The following is a 16,451-nucleotide window of genomic DNA, read 5'->3' on the forward strand; positions in this document are numbered from 1 at the left end:
AGCAGGCAGGTGGGCAACCCACAGAGGGGAAATTTACCAAAGCTCTTAGAGCTTGCCTTGACAATTTAGACCATAAGCTCTTTCAGGCAGGAATTCTGTGTTGTTATGTTTTTATATAGCACATAGCACAGTAAGGCACTGATCTCACTTGCAGGTTCCAAGCACTACTGAAAAACAAATAATATTCAGCCTGAAAGCTGCTCACATGAATCTTCTGTAATACTGCCTTCACTGGGAGTGTACCTAATGCCTGTTTATTCCTGAATGTATACATGATTTATCAGTTTAGTAAGTAAGCTTTTGTTTTGTGAATTATTCCTGCTCTTTTTCCCCCTGTTTATTTCCCATGTACTTCAGTTGATCCAAAGCTTAGATTAATTTTTCTGGTAAATATGTAGAATGAAGCTTTTATTAGAAATGAATTAGCTACTCCTGCCTTCAACTTTAACTATTTGAAATGTACATGGCCAAAAGGAGAAGCTATAAATAACATAACCTTGCACATTCTGTCTCTGGGGCAAATGTGAATGATGATCTTGTCATACATGCCTGAATGAGGACTGAAACGGAGATGCCTCACTCACATTAATGTGTTTTTAAGATATTTGCAGAAAGTGGAATTATAGGCATACTATGCATGTCATACTATGCATAATACTATGTAGTTCTTTAATAATAAGCAAAGCATTAAAAAATAATCTGTACAGGTCTTTGTAGCATGGTTAATAAAGGAACAGGTCTTTTTCCTATGAGATATATAGTTTACAGAATGCTAAACATAAGCACTGTAAGACCAAATGAATTTGCTTCTGAAAATCAAACCACTTATTTAAGTTGCTAAGTATGGATTTAGAAGTCTAAATGTAAGCACCTGTTTGAAAATATCAGCTTAAGGACCTTTCTTTCAGCTACAGACCAATTGGTTGTAAGGGTAATAACATGGTTTTAGTTACCTTCAGGGAGGGCTACTGCAGTGTGGTATCATTGGTACTGAAGACAAAACCCAAATGGTCTAACATGACAGGATAAACTGAGGAAATTGTATTGCATTAGCATTCTGCACAATGCACTGTTCTACCATCCTCTAGGTCTGGTTCACACTCTTGACAGTAACCTCTTAAGTGGACAATAGGTTTAGGCCTGAATGTCTCAGACACAATGAGTGGAATTCTGTTTGGCTTTGTGTGTCTAAATGGCAATTTCCTAGCCATCTGCTTGGCTATTTTTGACCCTCGCTTTATGCAGTGACAGCCTAAGACCATGTATGTACACTGAGTATGTGTAGTGGGGCTACACACTAGCCGGGCACACACAGCCTACTCAAGCCTAATTCCTGGGGGAGGAAGGTGCTCCCATGTTTTAGCTTCAATAAGTGAGTGGCTAGGGCACTTTCCCAGGAAGCTGCAGTTTCTTCATCTCTGACTTCCTAGCTTGATGCTCTTACCACTGTACCATAGGCCAGATATTATCCAAACACCTTCTCTGGTGTTCTCACTGTCACTCAGGGATTGGATAAAATAGATGGAGAGCAGTGCAGTAAGTTTCTGCCCCATTGGGAACAAAGCTCCAAGCTGGCCCCAAACAGATTCTGTGTGTAGTGAGGGTCATGGAGCGGGTGTGTGTATTCAGCCCAGGGCCAATTCAATACCCACTCTGTGCTGTCTGGGGGGCAACTCACGACTCAGGGCCAGCACGAGGGGACAAATGATGTAGCTCTGCAGGCCAGACCCAGCCTGTGGGCTGGATCTTTGACACCCCATCAGTAAACAAGAGTTCTCAGAGCACAGAAATACAAAACAGTCTCCTTTTTGGTATTTCACAGTTGATGTGAAGCTCCTATTGGTATAAAATTGTTACCATTACAAACAAAAATACCTTTTATTTCAAGATTATTATAAAGACTAAGTGCTCCTATACATGTGCAAGGAAACTGCTCTGACACACTGTATAATTCCAGCAGGTCAGAGCAGACTCAGTTAATCAAGATGGCTGGAGCATGGTCACTACCACACTCCAGTGTCACATGTATCAGCGTCCTCACGCTGAAAAATGGCAGCAGGGCGTTTTAAACTAAAACTCATTCAGCACGCTATAAAACCTCCCTCCGCCTCCTAAAGCACATCTGTACATACCCTAAGAGGATGGAAAAAAAATCAGCTTACAGCCCCAAACAGCCTATAATAGTAATTGGGGAATCAACTTGTTTGAACTGTCTGCAATAAACCAGGCTGCACAGATACTATATTTAAGAGTTATGTAGGTCAGTCATGTAGTTCAAACTAAAAGTAATAGAAAGTATGTATATACACTCCAGTCTTTGGTGTCTTCAGTAGTGTTATTTATTTCCCTGTATAGTAAAAGGTTTAAAATTAATCACTAAGGATTGTTAATGGTATTTTGGTAACTTCTATCATCTGAATTTCTGGCACTGTTACACTAAAAGTTTCTGTCAGCATTTCTATTTTTTTTAAAAAAAAGGCTTTTTGTGGCTTTATACCACAACTGTAAAACATTACATCATGGTGAATCTTGGCATTGCATTCTGGAAGGAAAAATGTTTGACCATTTTTACTATGTTTTTTGATAAATAAAACAAGGGGAGGTAAAGCAGGCAAAACACTTCAAATAAGATACACTTTAAAGCTTTTTTCATCACAGTCCTGTTTTGTTTTACAACATTTGATTCTGATCTCCAAAATGCAGCCTCAGGTCATCATGAATCTTATACTGTTTAGATTAAGTTCAAGATATGCAGTAATAATATGCATTTTCTTATCAAAGATCAGAATTGTCCCTTTCTTCTACCTCCATTTTACCCTCATCCTCTTATCTCTGTTGGGTTTCCTCTCTTGGTATTTTATCTCCTTCTAGTCTCTCTTTTATTGCCTCTTCTCTTTCTTTCCCCCCCACAAAAAATATTGGCTGGGTTCTCCACGGTTCAAGCTAGTTGGAGGCCCTGAATCAAGTAACTGTTTAAATATCTGATTAGTAAAATACAGTTCAGGCCACAACACAGTCACATGTACCACAGCTTGGTAAAAGACAGGAATCAGGGGGCTGCTGCATCTTCTTCAAGGTCTTTAAACAAATCACCTACAATAACTGTATGTAGTGCCTACTGTGGACTATGAACAGAGCTTTAGGTTCTACTGTACCATAGATAAATATGCACAATTTGAATCTAATCTATTAGTGGTTGTGTTACCTACATCACAAGAACTTTAGGTAGATACGGAAAATGTAGTTTGATATTCCGGTGCAACTTTGTAGCATAAATACAAATGATAATTAATAAAATGTATTGGGATTTTAATTCATAATAACTGTGTTTGTGGATAATCAGTTTTTGACTGTATATATTTAAATGAAACAATATCTCAGACATATATGCTTTGCATATTTATGCCCAACTAAAGGGTTAATGAGTTCTCAAAATATATATGTAAATCAGCTAAGCTACAGTCTGTGCGCTACTGTATTTCTATGGACTATGAATTCCTGAAACACTCAAATAAGATGTATTATGACATCTAAAGAGTTAAACAACATTTACTGCAGAGCAGGTTGAAATTGCTAAGAAAAGTGTTGGTATCTGAGTTTTTTGCAAGACTGTTAGCCTGCTTTCTTGATTTCTCATTAACTGTAAATCTTCCCATGTTTAAATAGAAGAAAAGGAAATCTAGACATATGCTTTGTGATTTGATAATACATGATGATTAACTTTACTCATTTACTGTAACTAATTTATGCACATTTTCTAAAAATTTTTAGTACTGTGCTAAAGCATGTATCTGTTCATGCAATAAGAAGTACCTAAATACACAGTGACAGACTAAGTATCATTGCATTATTTCATGTCCTGTCACACTGATCCACAGATAATGGGATTCTGGGAAACCATTGATAAGAGATCTTCCCTTGTGCACCAAATTACCTTGGTTTCTCCCACAACAAAACCAGCAATAAAACTGTCCATTCCCTCTCTACCCTTTTGCAAAGTGCATCTTGGCCAAACTGGAGATTCTTGGCTTTGAATTTCCCATTTCAGTTCAGGAAAGAGCATTTCCTCAGTCACCTTATACAATCTTTTATATGACTTACTCCTATTTAAATAAACACAACTCTATTCTTAGTGTCAGTTTTCTTTGTAGTGCTTTTTGTTTTGTTTTTTTAGGGAATATAGACTTCAAATGCTCTGTATTCTGTTATGCGCACACAACCCACATTCATTGGAGCAGAAGTTCTATGCACTCATCCAAATGCAAAATTTGTACCCAAATATTATAACTAAAATATATTGGTTTCTAAATTATGTTAGTCTTCAGCTCCAAGTATGTTGCCTATTATAAGCAACAATGTATGGCAGAGTAGAGTTCTCACAAGCATGAACTTATGCCAATTGTGTTTTACAATCACCTGGGCATAGGTAGACTCCCAAGTATATTAAACCCTGCTCCTCAGAAAAGAAAAAAAGTTCTTCCCTTCAGTTGTTTCTCCTTGTAGGAATACTGCTGCTAATTCCCTCAGCTTATCATCCTTTCTTAAAAAAATAGTGTAGGAGAGAAATATTAAATACTTTGCAAAAGATGGTCTGTGTACATCACGCACAAGTGTATAAGCACATGGGCTATTATAAAGTACAACAATCAAGCTCCATCACTTTTCCTTTATAATGTGATTTTATTTCATAGATTTCCTAGACATTAGGGCTGGAAGGGACCTCAGGAGATCATCGAGTCCAGCCCCCCGCCCCAGGGCCAGGAAGTCAGCTAGGGTCAAAGGATCCCAGCAAGATAAGCATCCGAACATTTCTTAATAGTCCAGAGTAGGTGCTTTCACCACCTCTGGAGGGAGCCTATTCCAGGCCTTGGGGCCTCGGACAGTAAAAGGTGAAAGATATAATATTAGAAGGCAATAGACCACAACAACAAAAAGTTTATTTCCCTATGCAGTACATAGTAGATTAAAAAACTATAATGCAAATTTCCATACTTTTTCCAGCAGTGTGAGACTGGATCCTGACTTCTACAGGCAAGAATCCCCATCATGGTTACTGGGGCTCACAGACTGACAGTTGATGCCAAGGCCCACTAAAAAATAAACCAAAAAAGAAACTTACTTAGGTAGGCCACTAACTACAAATCAGCTCCTTTTATCACTATTGTAATCTTGCCAGATCTGACCCCAAAATTTTCAGAAACACTGTCCTGATTTCAGTTGGATCCAGTGTCAAATGACCCATAGCCTTTTATTTAATTATTTTTGAACATCTGGCATGGCTTTTAGACACACTTTTTTCGTCTAAATATCTTTTATTAGAATGAATAAATAAACAAACAAACAAACGAGGAGAGGAAAATGCAGTTAATTAAGGCAGCAGGATAAACTTACAATCACTGAATCAGTCCCTTTTCCTCCCTAAAAACTAAATGTAGCAGAATGTTAAAGGACATTTCTCCCTGTGCTCCCTGAATATTCCACAAAAACTACACACAGGAGCTTTGACCAATAAAAATGGTATCTATCATATTTACAGGGAGGGAGAAAAGTCAAAACTAGCACTTCATTTCAGTAACTTATTTATTAATTGGAGGAATTTGTTAGGATATGCATAATTTACTACTCTTGGAATTGATTCTTCAGTTCCAATTTGTTCCTGGACAATTTACGTAAGTAAAGGCCCTTGACAAATTATTTAGAAATTAAAACTGACCTAATAAAAACAGAGCAAACCTAAAGTGTAAACCAGTTTAAATTTTAATTTATTTCAGAGTGCCTCAGTAAATTATACAAGTGAACATTTCCTTCATACTTCAGTGACTATGTATAAGCCCATACAGCAAACTGCAGACCACATCTGAATCTGACATTACCTTTCCAAGAGATTGAGAGGGTGTTTGTATGCATGACGATTTTTCCATGTACACATGACGCAAATCGCCATTTGTGTAGCTTAATGGCGTCACCATATACACGTGCATGAGGTTTGGGTGTTTCAATCTGTCCCACATCATGACAAAATAGACTACATCCTGATGTAGTTTAGTTTGACACATGGCAAACTATCCCATTGTGACCATAAGTCTGTCATGTGTACATGGCAACTCACTAAATTAAGTGTCCTGTGCCCCCTTGCCCACCAGGTGCCACTACAATCTGCAGGTACATGCAGGTAATTTGCAGTGTAATTTGTGGGTATTCTGTGTAATGAATGTTTTAGCACACCAGGTGTAGCTGCAGAGCCCAACACAGATCAATCTTCTGCTGACGTCTTTAGTTAATTAAATCCATGTTTTTAACAGCACTGTTGCATTATACATCTGGTTTATAAAAGGTCACAGGTATGTGAATTTAGAGTACTTGAAACAAGATAGATAAGGCTTTGTATATTTGTTGAGTGCTTGCAATATATACATTGCCTGCAGTACATGTGAAATACTGTACTTATATGATCATGATTCACTGCTCTAATTTTTGTCAGCTGCTAGTTTCAAGCCTGCCAAGTTTCACATCTCGCAGTTTTGTACAATATATAGATTTGAAATCAGTATGTGGTTAGTAATAACTACAAAAATAAGTTAAAAGATCCCAGGACATTATTTATTTTTAATATGCTTTGACAATTTGCTTTCCTAAGTCACTCACATTAATCCTTTTTTGTGGGACAGCTTTTTCATTTTGCTGTTTGGTTTCACCATACTAGTTTTACAACACTGAAGTGAAACACAAACTAGTCCATCTTGGCCACAAGCATTTGTACTATCAGTTATTACCATCTTGAAACACTAGCATTTAAATATTACTTGAAAACTTGTTCTTTTGCTACAAGAGGGGAAAATGTGTCTCTCTTCTGATTTAATACTCTCTCTACTGGAACCACATTCAGTATTAACATAATAATAAAATGAAATAGTAAAATGGACCTATTGTAAAGTTTTTCTGTCCTTTGTTCTTCCTTCTGTGTTTTCTTGAGATTGCCCTGCTGTCACATAGATTCACTGGTTGGGATTTACTGTTTCTCTCTTGCCTCTGTATTTGTTTATCTGAATCTGATATTGTCAAACAGAATCTTTTTTACAAATATTACTGTCATTAAACGAAGTTCTTTATCACTCTTTGCATTTACCACTTGTGGCATTAGAAGTAGCACATATAGTGCTGAGGTGAAAGGCATACTTGCTGCTTTCTTCAATGGCTTTGATGTCCTAATCCTTGACATTTTAAATTATTTTCACTTTAACTTAAGTCTTGAACTCATTTAAAATGTAAGCTAAATTTAAAATATAAATAAATGTAGCTGCTATTTAAGCAGTCCAGATGACAGAGGGAAAAATAACACTTCAGATTTTGAAAACCCTTCCACTGAAGTGAGTACCGAAGTGCTTTACATCTGGTTGTTATATAACTGATTTAAATGAAGGCCACTGAACATGAAATGTGAGTAAAGTTCTCTGATAATATCTGTATAAGGCCTTGCTCCTACTTATTTATTACTTGCTTTTATGATAAAGTTAGAGGCTTCATCCAAGATTAGTAGCTTACAGTTCCTAGAAGAATAAGGTATGTGGTAAAAGCTCACAGCCTAAATGACGTTACAATATCAGCCAGTGGCAGAGTTAAGACTAAACCCAGGCCACCTCTGTTCCCATCCCACTACCCTGCGTACTTAACCATCTGAGCACTTAATCTTGCCATGGACTATACAAGTTGACCCCGGGACCCATGTACCCCATTATCTTTAATGGGATGTTAGGAATAGGGGCTGCCTGTGGAGAGTCACTTGTAGAATTAGGTCCTGAAGCTGAGAAAATACTGTAAATATTCTAGAGACAGATAGGCATATTAATACGGAGATAACAATTAGTGATTGCATATTAATACGGAGATAACAATTACTGATTGTATATATATGAAATAAGTGGGCCTAATTCACTGATCCTTGAGCACAGGGCCAAGGTAACTCTGATTTCAGTCTGGGCTATGGCTCTGGCTTAGCAGTGGGGGGGCAGGACAGAGAATTGCCAGTGGCACATGACCAGCAGTTTATTGTTGCTGGGGGAGATGTCACCTCCCTTTTGTGCCAAACACTACTGTTGTGGCCATTCAACACTCATATCAGTGGCAAAAAAGGAAGTGATACCTCAACTTGCAGCAGTGAACCTTTGGCTACTGCATCTTATGCTGCCACTGCACAGGGTACAGTGCCAGCCAATTATGCCTCTGCCAGGCAGGCATTCATACACTAAGACTAAAGCACCTTCCACAATACACTTCCATTCTAACAGCTACTAGCCTTCAGAGACATTTGAGAAGAAGGCAGGATCCAGGAAAAGAAAGAGAATGAGCTACTCGTTGAAACACTTGCACTGTGCTGCATTTTAACTCTTTCTCTTACAAAGAAAGAAAAATACAAAATACCAACCCTAGAAAAGTGTCCACCAGTGTTTGGTATCAAAGATGCCTCTCCACATTCTAAGCGGTCCTTCTTGCTTAAAAAAAAAAAATGCATGTCATATTATATCAGATGAACGGTGCCGTTGTACTGAGAGATCACTCTGGCAAGTCAGCTGTATCTGCTGCAGTTTGCTTATCCACCTTAACCAATAGCTTTTGATACTGCAATGTATCCTATCTGCTGAAGTGATTACATTCCCACCAAGTTTTCATAGTTTTTTAGGAGCTGGAACTTAAATGATAACGGAAGAAGGTTCAGTGGTGTAAATGACTATTAATACTTTGGCTTCGTTTTGACTGAAGGGTCAGAGTTAAGACTGGCTGGCTGCCTGACATTTCAAGGCATGCTAATTAATTGTGATACCCATGGCTGGGTGGAAAATTAGCTGGTATTTCAGAAAAAAAGCATTTTAGTTTGAAATTTATTTTGTTTCTTGTTCTATAATCCCATTGGGTGGTTACATCATGGATAGTTTGCATGCTCCTATGAAAATTTAATCACTGGATTATGTAATAGTTTAATTACTGTATTTTTCAGCTGAACATATTTTCATGCAAACATCTGGTAACTTGAGAGAACTATTAACTGTGTTAGTTTCAAGTCAGGCAGAAAGCAGAGAAAGATAACTCAAAAAGGAACTGTTTTGGTGAGCTTAGTTAGAAGCTTCCTACATTTGCTTTCCTTGGCAGTGAATTTTAAGTGATGGACGTCACTAGCAACTGCTTTTATTATGTAAGAAATAGTAGCTAATACACATTAGAAACACTATTTTTCAGTGTTCTTTGTTAGTTGTGAATCCTGTTAAATCACAACATCATTGCAAAACTACATAAAAGATGTGGTTTTCAAAATATAATTCACTTCTGTGAAAAACAGTAGCTGAGACCTGATGTGGTCCTATGGCCAGAACACTGGGCTGAGATTTCTGAGACTCAGCTTTGCTATCTGTCTGCTAGGAGACCTTGGGCAAATCATTTCAGCTATGGACAGAAACTACACATAAACTGGTATAAGTGGCTGGAAATTGATTCAAGTCTGTAACACAACAGAACACATAAATTGCGTCACAATGGCCAAAAACAGTATAAGATAAACCTGGATGGATTTAGTATCAAATTTCACTGATTTAAGTTAAACTGGTTTACTGAAATTCTGTCCCAGATCCCCTCCAGATTCAAGTTTACACTCTGGGTGCAGACAGAAGAGCAGCTCCTTATTGCAACTTAAGAACGCTCTGCAGGAAGCCCTACGAGTTGCAATGATACATTCCCTCCAGGAGTTGGGGATTCCAGCTGTGGTCTGAGAGTCTGCAGCTCGGTCTCCATAGCAACACCACTCCTCCCTCCCAGTCCAGACACTGTTTTCAGAATGAAAATTATAGGACCTGAGGGGGAGGAGAGAATGGGAGAGGGGAAAGGGAACAGAGGGAGCTCATTCTTGGGAAGGGGCTCCTCCCAAGCCAGAGCTGGAGGGTGGGGTTGGTGGATTGGAGCTCCAATACACCTGCCCCACCTTCCAGCATCAGCTGAAAAAACCCCAGACCAAACTCCCTCTACTCCCTTCCCCCACTCCCATTCTGAAAACAGCAACAGGCTGGGATGAAATGTGTTCATCTGAACCCTCATGCAATGAGGATTCAGCTTTTTGTGGGATCAGGCTCTTTTAAAGCAGTCTGCAGCCACACACTTCTGTTTGGCCATGGCTTTAGAGCACTTTCTGGGGCCAGATCAGATGAAAATCATCATTTCTATTTGCGCCCACAGTCCCATAGCATCCCAGGATGCTTTGTACCTCCCCTGCAAACCCCCCTCAAAGGGTGGGCAGGCTAGCTTAGGCCCAAACTGTCTGCTCCAGCTGAGCAGGAAGGCATACTCTAGTGCCCCCCTGGCTTCTGGCCTGGGTCACTACAGACATGTGGCTGCATTTCCAGAATCAAAAGTGAATGTCTGTTCACTTGATAATTGGTTCAATCTACACAGTTTAGACAAACCTATGAAGATTAGATGGATTCAGCCTAAGGCTTTCTGACTTTCTGTACTTAGCCTTCATCTCTGTATCTTCCTATTCCCCATTTATAAAATGGGAATAAATATACTGACCTTCTTTGTAAAGCACGTTGTGATATTCTGAAGAAAGGTAATTCAGTAAGAGCTATTTATTATGACTAAATGCAAGAATTGCAACAATTTCAAGCAGTTTGGAAATACCTCTAATTAGGCTATAAGTACTCCTAGAAGGTGGCTAAAGAAATCAATTTCCAAACTTAATTAATCAAATATAAATCTAAATTTTATATATAAACTGGGCCAGAGAATAAAGCCTGAAGCAATAAGGACAAGCTAAGGAAGATGTACAGCAGGTTACCTAAAATGTGATGGGCTAAATTACTCTTTTTAAGCTGTAGAAAGCTTTTTTCTTAATCTCAAAGGATCATGTATTTATTGTCATGAGAGCTAGATAATTCTGCTCTGAATGAGTGTGTATAGCTCCCATAGAAGAGAATTGATGTTTGAGGCAACAAGAGCAGTTAGAGCCTGATCCAAAGCAGGGATCCTGGTTTTCTCTGATTAAAAAATCTCCAATTTTTGGGTTAAAAGAAGTACTCCAAAATCCACATTTTTCCGTGTTTAAAATGAAACATCATTATATATCTATCAGTGGTGTTTCGGTTTAGTCACAGAAAAAATTGGATTTTGGGTTACGTTTTTTAAACTGAAAATTGGGGATTTTTTTAAATCAGAGAAAACCAGGATCCTTGTATATTACTAAAATCAGTGGAAGTCTTGCTTGAGTAAGGAGCATTGAATAAGACACTTGGCATACTTCACAAAGCTACTTCTGGATGAAGGGGAGGAAGGAAGGACTTGTGACTAAAATGGAGTACAAGAGGCAAGTCTACACGTGATTAATGCACACAAATAAACTCCAGAGCTTATTGCCTGGGAGCAAATAACTACAGAGCACATTGCTTTGGAGTTTATTCATGCGCAGCACATGGAGCCTGGTCAAAGCAGCTTTTGGGGCTCCCAGGGAACCCTGGGGGTCAGCCTGCCAGCCCAGAGCTGCTCCAGCCAGGCTTCATGTACTGTGGAGGGGCTAGCAGAGGCATGAGAGTGGTTCAGTGTGGCGTTAGTCAGCAGGCAGCCCCTGTGCTGAAACTGCTTGAGCCCTGGCCAGTTGCAGTTACATATGCACTACTATGCATGAAATACTCTACAGCAGGTTAGAACTAGTAGAGAACTCCTAACCTGCTGCAGAATTTATTAGTTTTGTGGACCCTAATATGGGTGCATGTGTAGATGCTGAGATGTTTACTGTGCAGTTAATTAGTCAACTGTGCAGTAAATGTCTTGTGTAGATATGCCCAAGAAGTCATATGCATAATTATATGCAGGCTTTGCCTTATGTTCTTCGTGTGATCTAAGGCAAGTTGTTTAATTCTTTTGGCTTTCCCCCTTGACAAATATTTGGCAGAATTTAATAGAAAGGCATACCCTTGCTATAGAATTCTATAAGATGATTTTTAAAAACCATTACAAGCTACAAGTTGGAAGCTTCTATGAACCCACCTGGTTTTCCTGTTATTACACTGAATAGAACTTTTCCAAACATACAATTCATGTGTTTTTAAATAAGGGTGAAAATTTAACTCCCCCACTAGGGCATTGGGAAGATGGAAGCGTGATTCTGCTCCCACTGAAGTAAGATGCACACCTCCCACTGCAAAATCAAATCCTTAATGTAACGATGCTTGTAAATGTTTTTGAGAACTTCTTATGCACGAACAACATAGATGCAGCTGCTTTCATTTCAGTTGCACACAGCCCTCACTATTAATCTCCTGTACAGTTTCCACATTCCCCATGTGAGCAAGATCAATATTAATGTACACTTTGAGTACACTAGTTAACACGTGGTTTCTTTATGTCTGATCTTATTAGCACATATGACATCTATTTATTATTTTTCTTGAACTGAGTATTACATAGTCATTAGAAAATTAAGCTAAGAGTTTATTAAAGGCATGCAGGAAGTGCTGGAAAGTCAGAAAATGCCAGTGTCAACTCTGCTGCTACACTGTATGCATTTGTGACAGGGGGCTGTCTTCGGCTGCATTTTTTTTTTTTTAAATATGCCAGTGTGCCCCCATCAAGTCTTGCTGGATTTTTCTTTTCTGAGGACCAGCTTCTCCTGCCATGACTTGATTTTTCTTGGTTCTAAAAAAAGGGGGAGGTTGACCCACAGGTTCCCAGACAGGCCCCAGGCTCATCACCCATAGGATAATGAGGTGTTGCCTTAAGGGCAAAAATGCACGCTCCAACATCCCCCATGCCTCACAGATGGTTTTATACATTTCTCTTTATGTAGGGGTCTCAGCCGCTGTGGGCTTACCCCTCTCTCTCTAGCAAGGCCTGTCAGTCAAAACCCACTAATTGGGGCTTGACTCCAAGGCTCTAGCTCTCTAAGTCACTTGGGCTCAAAACCCTCCATTCCATGCTCTCTGCGACACCAGGCCTACTGGCCCTTCTATACTGTGTGTCCCCCCTGTAAAGCCAGATTGTTGGGGCCTCAGCCCCCTTTAGCTTTGCCCCTCTTTCTGTAGTTAGGGCCTTTCGCCTAAGTCCACCCACTAGGACCTGGCTTCAAGGCTCCTATCCCTTCAAGCAACTTTGGGCGTGTGGCCTTAGCGTAGCACCCCAGTACAGCAGGGCTTCTTGAGCCCTCTATTGCAGTGCCCCTTGGCCTCCTCCATCCCTACAGCCTCAGCCACAAATCACCAGTGTTTTTAACATCAAACGTAAACCAGAGGCTCCTATGGCCATATAATGAAAATAATAATAAATAAGAGAGGCAAAGTGTCTGCTTACTTTCTGTGATTGTGCTTCTGTCTCACAGCATGGCATAATCTTCCCAAACAGGCTGCTGCAGCTGCACCATAGTTATCAGGAATCCCCCCCCTCTGCTGCCTCTCTGGCCTTCTCCATCTGCAGTTTATATGGTTCTGGCCTTTCCCTTCCTGTCACCTGACCAGCTGGCAGGGCTCAATCCTTAACCCCTACTCAACCAGCCAGCCATGCCCAGAAGCTTCTGGATTTAAAGGGACCACCCTGTTTCTAGGTAATAGGGCTAGGGTTCCCTGTTACAGAATTACAATAGTCTTTAACTAGATTATCACATTGTATAATACAATATACCATGTATTTACAGTAGTTATGTATGTGCCATATTGAAATAATTTGTTTTACTTTTTTTACTTATTTTTACTTATTTATCTATTTATGTTTGGATAAAAACATCTGCCTTGTATGAAGAGGATACCCTAGGTGTGGGTAAACTTGTTCAGACAGAAACACAGCTACCTGAACTCAACAAGGGGATACGGGTTTCCCTCACTTTATGCGGATTCTGTATATATGAATTCACTCTTACGCAATGACCCTTTTTATGCCAAAATTCATCATGTGCGAGGTAAATGCACTCTTATGCGACTGGTGTGCTGGAAGCCTGCAGTTAGCTGTTTTGTGTGGTGCATTGTGGGAGTGATGCACACCAGAATATAGTCTCCTGTGTGGATCTGTGCTCCTCTCTCGTTGTCTGCGACATGTGTTTCTGTAGTTGCCATCCCCATTATGGTAACAGTGACTACCACCCTGTCCTTCTGTGTACTGTCTGCTGTTGGTGAGTACCAAAACTGTTGTGGAAAAGTGGTAGCAGTGGGTCTGGGGTCAGTATAGTTGAGGTCTTGGACATATCCCTGTTTGTTACATTGTAAAGTTGGTTTCCTTTATGCAAATTCAAGTTATGCGTCATTTTCCAGGAACGCATATACAGCATGAAGCGAAGGAAACCTGTATTATACAGATTAAATCATGGAGTGTGTGAAGCTAAGATTGATGTGGCTCCCACCGAAATACCTTGCACAGCTCTCTGTGCAGAATTAGCTCCTTAACTGCAGCGATATTTGCAACGTTTCTGAGAACCTTCAAGGCAGATATTGGTCCATTGACCTTACTTAGGAAAGGCACTAAAAGCATTCTGGCCCTGTGCAATAGTAGTGCACTAGTTCAGCCTGTTATAAACAATGAATACATAAAATAGGACAAGATTCTCCTGTACTGCAGAGAACTGGAGGAGATTCATCCCTAATGCACAGTCAAAGCAGGGCTTTTCTGTGGTTTCAGTGCTTCTCATGTTCCACTCTGAAACAATTAGTGCCAAAATATACACTAAATCATTCCATGAGCTTCAGCCTACAAGCAGAATTTTCATTCACACTTTCCCATCCTCTGCTGCAGGACTAGAATGTAAGACATCAGTGGAATTCAGACCTATGACCTTCTGAAAATGCACGATGAACCCATTTTGTAAGAGACATGCGTTTCAGTCCTGGCACTTCTTTTGTTGTGTTTGCTACGGCAAAATTACTAAAATAAGATTGTTGGAATGCCTTCCCCCCACCCCCTTTCTGCTGCTCTTCTCACAACCACAGGTCTAGAAATAGGTTGATACAATCAGAGAATATATAAATGATATCAATTCTAGCTCAGATTTACAGTTTTAAAGAAATGAATTCCCAAAGCCCTATTAATCTATTCAAGGAGTTAAATATGAACCTTCAGCATTCCAAATACCAGCATTTCATCTCATACTATGGAGAAAAAATGACTTCCAGTTTCACAACTATAATTTTAGGTTCATAACATCAGAAAACTTTGGAACTTAGCTTTTCTGCTTCTAAAAATATAGAAGAGTTGGCTCTGCATCATCTTCTAACATGTCATTGTAATGAGTTTTATTTTTTCATGTTTAATGTACAATTTGAACACACAAATTCATGTATGTAGTTATAAGAATGTCACAATAATTAACTAAGTAATGGGCACATCCAAGTGCAATAGACAACAAGCACTGTAGTTCATTTTAGGATGGTGAAAAAATAATATGGGGTGCGTCCTCTGCTAATTAAATGACCTTTCAATCATACTACTATGTATATATTCTCTATAATTCTGAAAGAAAAGCTTGTAGTGGATGTATATTTACAAGTTTGGAAATGTATATTAGGATCTGATAATATTTGATAAACAGAAAATTATCAAGGAGAAAGCTCAGGGTGAAAAAGTACAAAGATTCTTGGAACTGTGGAAAGGACCAGAGATGTTTTTATATAGATAGGGAAGTCAGAAAAGGATACTTACTAACTAAAGATACAAGGAATGGAAATAATAAAACTTAATTAATGGAATAAGAGAATATAGCAACCAACCGAAATATCAGGTCCTTTCTGGGTAATGAAGTATCTGCAGTTTGAAACTGACTTTGCAATATACCTGTAACTTACTGTGACACTGAAATTTGGGCTTTCCTGATAATGCCCTGTTATTAAATGTAACAGAACTTATAGGAGTGCCCTCATTGAACTACCAACCCCCCCCCAAAAAAATCACAGCTCTGTGTCACAGGAAGAAGTTATAAAATGGGTTGGCTTAAAGGGCAAGGTACAGAGATGTTATACATATGGGGAATTTGGGCCTGTTTGAGTTTCAGGAAATAAAAACAAAGAAGAGATAGAAAAAAATAAGCAGTTTCTCTGTATTTTCCTCACCCAATGTTTCATTCCAAGATGCAGCATTTCTTTATATTTGAGATGTGCATGTTTGCAGTAGGATAGATATGTGATCCCTGGGACACAAGGAGGAGTTAGTGGCATGTACTTCTTGTAGTTCATATGGTGGATTGAACTGGTATGTGGTTAATCTCTGCTGTGATTAGACAAAGTACATAGAGTGATGATTTCAAAATTCTCAGGCTGCACATACATACATACATACATATGTACGTGCACACACACATATGCACACACTAATAGCAATTATCTTATTGATTAAAATTATAACAGCAACTGAATACCGTGATTCCAGATATAATTTGGAGAGTTCTACGATGGTAGAGTGTGCACAACAGAACAGCAAGTTACAAGACTAAAAATAGTTCT

The 16,451-nt window shown here is 39.1% G+C and overlaps 1 long non-coding RNA gene across 1 annotated transcript; it reads right to left on the minus strand.

Annotated features, from left to right (window-relative positions):
* Positions 1 to 4,912: 4,912 nt before the first annotated feature.
* LOC109307928 lies at positions 4,913 to 16,216 on the minus strand. The gene is made up of 2 exons (XR_002100408.1): positions 16,062 to 16,216; positions 4,913 to 5,090 (listed from the first exon to the last, which is right to left on the minus strand). It is a non-coding gene; the product is annotated as an uncharacterized LOC109307928 (long non-coding RNA).
* Positions 16,217 to 16,451: the final 235 nt, after the last annotated feature.

Source organism: Crocodylus porosus, unplaced genomic scaffold (assembly GCF_001723895.1).
Source record: "Crocodylus porosus isolate Cpor-Errol unplaced genomic scaffold, CroPor_comp1, whole genome shotgun sequence".
NCBI classification, from domain to species: domain Eukaryota; kingdom Metazoa; phylum Chordata; order Crocodylia; family Crocodylidae; genus Crocodylus; species Crocodylus porosus.